Below are 6,555 nucleotides of genomic sequence, written 5' to 3' on the forward strand. Positions count from 1 at the left end.
TTCAAGCAGAAATCAATGAAACAGAAAATAGGAAAAAAATAGAAAAGAGAAGAAGTTTGTTTTTTTGAAAAGATTAATAAAATTGAGAAATCACTGGCAAGTTTAACAAAGGAAAAGAAGGAGAGAATACAAATAAGAAATAAGAAACAAAACGGGTGACATCAGAACAAAACCAACTGAAATAAAAAGGATAATATTAGGACATTGTGAAGAACTGTACTCCAACAAATGTGAAAATCTGAAAGAAATGGACAGATTTCTAGAAACACACGATTTACATAAACTAACACAGACAGGTGTGGAAATGTTGAACAAAACCATAACAAAAGAAGAAATTGAACAGATCATAAAAAAATTACCAATGAAAAAACTCCTGGCCTAGATAGTTTCACCAGTAGAATTCTACCAAACATTCAGCGAAGAATTGACACCAATCCTACTCAAATTATTCCAAAACATAGAAAATGATGGAATCCTCCTTAACTCATTTTATGAAGCAAGAATAACCTTGATACCAAAACAAAGGCAAAGACATCACTCAAAAGGAAAATTACGGACCAATATTCCTCATGAATATACTTGCAAAAGTCTTCAACAAAATCCTAGCCAATAGACTCCAACAACATATCTAGAAAATTATTCATTATGACCAAGCAGGGTTCATATAATGTATGCAAGGATGGTTCAACATTTGAAAAACAATCAATATCACCCACCACATAAATAAAACAAAGAAAAAGAATCACATGATCATATCAATTGATGCAGAAAAGGCATTTGATAAAATCCAACACCCATTTCTGATAAAAACTCTCAGCAAAATAGTAATAAAAGGGATATTCCTCAACATAATAAAGAGCATCTATGCAAAACCAACAGCCAACATTATTCTCAATGGGAAAGACTGAAACCATTCCCCTTGTGAACAGGAACCACACAAGGATGCCCTCTATCACCAATTCTGTTCAACATTATATTGGAAGTCTTACCCAAGGCAATAAGTCAAGAAAGGGAAATCAAAGTAAGGAAGAAGTCAAACTATCCTTATTTGTTGATGATATGATCCTATACCTAGAAAACCCAAGAGACTCATTCAAAAATCTACTGGAACTAATTGAGAGATTTAGCATCATGGCAGGATACAAGATCAACATCCAAAAGTCAGTTGGATTCCTGTACACCTGCAAAGAGATTTCTGAAAAAGAAATAAGGAAATCAATACCATTTTCAATAGCTACCAAAAAAAATAAAATACTTGGGAATAAGTCTTATCAGGGACACAAAAGTCCTCTCCAAAGAAAACTATAAAAAACTACTTCAAGAAACCATAAGTTGTTGTTGTTGCTAGGTGCCGTCAAGTTGCTTCCAACTCATAGTGACCCTATGCACAGCAGAACGAAACAGCACCCGATCCCACGCCAGCTCCATGATCCTTGCTATACTTGAGCCCATTGTCACAGCCACCGTGTCAATTCATCTCATATTTGTATTATTAGGAGCTTCCAAAGACATCTCCAAAAGAGTCAAAGATTGGGAAAAAATATTTATCAATAACATATTTGACAAGGGACTTAGCTGTAGAATTTATAGAAAACCCCAATACCTCAATAACAAAAAGAAAATCAAATTAAAATATGGGCAGAAAACATGAATAGACACTTCACCAAGGAAGACATTCAGGCAGTCAACAAACATATGAAGAAATGCTCAGGACCATTAGCTATTAGACAGATGCAAATCAACACAACAATGAGATACCATTTTGCTCCAGTACTAGTAGCAAAGTTCAACAAGACAGAAAATAACAAATGCCGGTGCGGATGCAGAGAGATTGAGACTCTCATACACTGCTGGTGAGACTGTAAAATGGTACAAACACTGTGGAAAGTAGTATGGTGATTCCTTCAAAAGTTGGAATTAGAAATACTGTTTGGCCCAGCCATTCCATTGCTAGGTATATATCCTAAAAAGTGAGAGCCATGATAAAAACAGACATATGCACACCCATGTTCATCACAGCATTATTTGCAATAGCCAAAAGATGGAAACAACCTAGGTGTCCATTAACTGAGGAATGGATAACCAAACTATGGTCCATACATACAATGGAACACTATGCAACCCTAAAGAATAACCTAGAATCTGCAAAACACCACATAAAGTGGATGAACTTGGAGGACATTATGCTGAGTGAAATAACTCAATCTCAGAAGGACAAATACTGTTGTTGTTGTTATGTGTCTTCAAGTCAGACTTGACTCATAGTGACCCTTCCTTGGGTTTCAGAGGCAGTATCACTACGGAAGTAGATTGCCCAACCTTCCTTCTGAGGAGTGGCTGGTGGGTTTGAACCGCAAGCCTTCTGGTTGGCAGTCAAGTGCCTTAGGCACTATGCTACCAGAGCTCCTAATAATACAAATACTACAATAATACAAATAATAATGCAAATACTAATAATACAATACTGTAGTAGTCCATTATTGTAAAAGTCAAGGAAAAGTTTATCTATGGAAGGAAATTTTCTTTGTTGGTTAACAGGGGTAGGAGGGGAGGGGAGGGAACACTGTTAGATAGGTCGAGATAAGTATTGATTTGGGTGAAGAGAAGGGCAATGTACCAAATATGAGTGGTCAGCATGGTGACATTGAAGAACAGGAAGACATAGAGAGGTACATGGGAAGTGCAGACAGCAAAGATGAACCTTTTTGCACATACACTACTATGTTGCCAGTGAAAGCAAACATGGGTATATGGGCAGACAGGCTGAACTATTAGATATGTCTATGCAGCAGGGATTGTGCCCAAGACAATGTATAAAGTTGGCAGATAATGATTCTACCAGTATATACGTATGTTCTATAAGAATTTCCAGGTGTATAGTGGAGCTGAGAAGGGACAAGGTTGTTTGTCACTTCTTGGCCACAGCCAACTAACCAGAGGTAGTGAGTAGTTGAACCTGTGGGCTCGGGACCATAGTTGCAGGGCACATCAAGCTCTATTGGCATAACATACTACACAAAACGTTGTTCTGCCTCTTATTTTGGTGAGTAGCAACTGGGATCTTAGAGGCTTGCAGGCAGCCATCTGGATGCAGCAATGGGTCTCTCCTTGTGCAGAGGAAAGAGGAATGAAGAAAACCAAAGATTCACGGAAACAATTAATCCACGCAAATGGTACACCATGCAATCTTGCAACCTGTATGACTATGAGACTAGAAGAACTAGATGGTCCCCAGCTACCATTGGTGACCATTTGGAGGGGTATCTATATAGGACATCCCGGATCAAGAGGGAGAACAATGTGGAACAAAACTCAAAATCATTTGGAAAAATAAAAGGGGAGGGGGGCCAGGTCTGCTGGTCTGATAGAGCCTCTGGAACCACTGAGACTATGAAACTATGACCCTAGCTGCTCTTCAGGTCTGGAATTGAACACACACCTGTGACTTCCAGCCAAACAAAAGATAGGCATATGAGTTGAACATTTACCCAAGGTAGATACACTCCTTGGAGAGAACAATCATAGGAGAAAGAAACACTCCCTGTGTTTATGCACAGGGAGACAGCTCAGGGGTCAGGAGCACATGGCAGGAGTACACCTTATGGACACAGGCAAGAGTTAATGATCGGGAGGAAGTGGGACGGGAACTGTTGCATTGGGGTAAATTATAGTCAATGTCATGAGACAAAGTGTATGTGAACTTCTGTATGGAAAGTGAATTTGCTCTGTAAACTTTCAACCAAATCACAACTTAAAAAAAGAAAAAAAGAAAAGGAAATCTGGATGCAGACTTTTCAGAAATGCACAGCTTATCAAGGATGGTATCAGGGAATCAGAGTTCTTCTAACTTTCCTCTTACATATTGACTTCCCCATCCCCCACTATGGCATCATGATGGCACTGGTACTCCAAGAACGATATTCATTAATTTATTACAGGAAGAAAGAATACTAAGGGAACAGAAACGCCATTGGTTTCTTTTGAGAAATAGTTACTGAGACTTCTTTCTATATCACATGAAAGAACTATATCATGTGGTCATCTCTACCTGAAATGGAGGATTGCAAGTGACATATTTAAGCTTTTTAGAATAAGTACTAGAGGAAGGCAAAATAAAATGTAGTTGAAAATGACTTTGTGCGATTTAGTTTTGTGAGAGCTCACAGCATTAAATAGTAACCCTGAAATAAAGAAATGGAAATTTAAAAAGGCCACAGAGGAAATTGTTGTTGTTGTTGTTGTTATGTGCCATCAAGTTGGACCTGACTCATAGCGATCCCTCCTTGGGTTTCCGAGGCAGTATCACTACAGAAGTAGATTGCCCCATCTTCCTTCCAAGGAGTAGCTGGTGGGTTTGAACCTCCAGCCTTCTGGTTAGCAGTCAAGTGCCTTACTCACTATGCCACCAGAGCTCCCTGAGAGGAAATCAGTCATTCAAAAAGAATAAAGAAGCTATTAAAAACAAAATATTTTCATATTATTCAGAGATAGTCTACTATTTTACAATAAATGGTATGCATTTAGGACAAAATTTTTATTTCATAAAATTTTATATAAGACAAGAAAGTGTTATTAATCTATGAAATCACCCTTTTTGAAGTCAAGAATCTAATGATAAGGACATGTTAAAGAGTAAAATAATTAATGGTAATTAGCTGTAGCTTTAAATCTCTATTAGTTATAAAGAAGTTTTTTTTTTTTTAAAACTTTTTAAAAGTGGGAAAACAATTTTAAATTTATAGTGAATAACATTTTCCAAGAAATAAAACACAAAAGCAGCAAAAAGTTATAATAAAAATGTCTTTATAAAATTTGTATTTTCATAAAATTTAAAACATGGATAAAAGCAACGAGGGGAGATATGATAAGTGGCTCACACTCACACTCACTGCCGTCCAGTCAGATACAACTCATAGGGACCCCTCCTTGGGTTTCCAAGGCAATATCACTAAGGAAGTAGATTGCCCAATCTTCTTTTGCAGGAGTGGCTTGTGGGTTTAAACCACCAGCATTCTGGTTAGCAGTCAATGCCTTAGGGACCATACCACCAGAGCTCAGATAAGTGGATAGAATGAGACAAATCATTATATGGAAATGAAGCAAAAAAAAATATAAAATCAGCTCAAAAATAAAAACTTTTCTAGAGGTAATAAAAATAGGAAGGGGAACAAACATAAGCAATTAGTCTCCCTAAAAAAGAAAATAAAGCAAATGCAATTAATTAAAAGCTCAAATAAATTGCTGAGAAATTAACTTATATATTTTAAATTCCATAATCTAAAGTAACAAATATGTAACTGTTAGCACTGAGATTTGTTTTAGGAAATTTTCTGGACTTTAGAGATAAAAAAAAAAAAAAAAATTCAGAGTATCCAAGGAAAAAAAAATAAAGCAACCATAAGAAGGGCTACTATTTCAGTGATATTCTCTGAGATAACCCCATTTTGAATGTTCAAGAGGCCTTTCTGAATAATTGGTGCCTTGTTATTGTTGTTATCATTAGTTACCATTCAATGGCTGGCAAGCATGGTGACCTTATGTATAACAAAGAAAACATCTCCTGGTCTTGTGCCATTCTCACACAATATTCAATGTTTGTGCCTGCTGTCTCAGCCACTTGTCAATTCATCTCTGGGAGAATTTCCCTCATTTTTGATGATCCTCGACCAAGCATGATGCCCTTTTCTACTTATTGATCTTTCCTGATGATGTGTCCAAAATAACCACAACAATGACTCATTGCTCTCTCTTTGAGAGAATTCTGGCCCTATGTCATCTAAGACAGATTTGTTTACTTCTGGCAGTCCAATATATATTCTATATTCTTCACCAACAGTATAATTCAAATGTTTCATAGTCCAATTTTTTTGAATGCTTATCAACCTGAAAAAGCATGGTCTATGTCAAACACTTCTTAGTCATCAAAGTAACTTTGTGGTGCCTATGCAATTTTAGGCCCTAGGGGATGTTCTCTGGCCTAAGGCAGTCTCCTGTCAAGGGCAAGGCTGGAGGTTCAAACCCACCGCCACTCCCCACCAGGTAGATCAGGCTGTCTCTTTAGGAACTCTGGTAGCATAGTGCCTAAGGCACTTGACTGCTAACCAGAAGGCTGGTGGTTTAAATCCACTAGCCACTCCTGGGAAGGTTGGGCAAACTATGTCTTTAGTGATACCGCCTTGGAAACCCAAGGAGGGGTCGCTATGAGTCGGGGTCTACTCGATGGCAAAATAACAACAACATGTAATTTTAATTACTCAATAATTGAACATCATAACTTCAGAGGCAAAAACATCAAGTGTAATACTTCTCCACTTTTTTGGATAATTAAAAACAACAGGGTTAAACTAATAAAGTTTAAAAGAAATTTTAAAAAGGAAATACAATAAACCTAAGAAAAATAAAGGAATGGGTAAAAGATAAAATCAATACATAATGGATATGCCTCCCTTTGTGTTGTTGAAAAAAGATGTTTGCAATGAACAAGTCGTTGGTCTTGCAAAATTCTACCATACGAGTTCCAGCATTATTTCTGTCACCAAGGCCAAATTTTCCAAC

This window comes from Orycteropus afer, unplaced genomic scaffold, assembly GCF_000298275.1.
Source record: "Orycteropus afer afer isolate SDZICR_OR568_19922 unplaced genomic scaffold, OryAfe1.0 scaffold00613, whole genome shotgun sequence".
In the NCBI taxonomy this organism is placed as follows: domain Eukaryota; kingdom Metazoa; phylum Chordata; class Mammalia; order Tubulidentata; family Orycteropodidae; genus Orycteropus; species Orycteropus afer.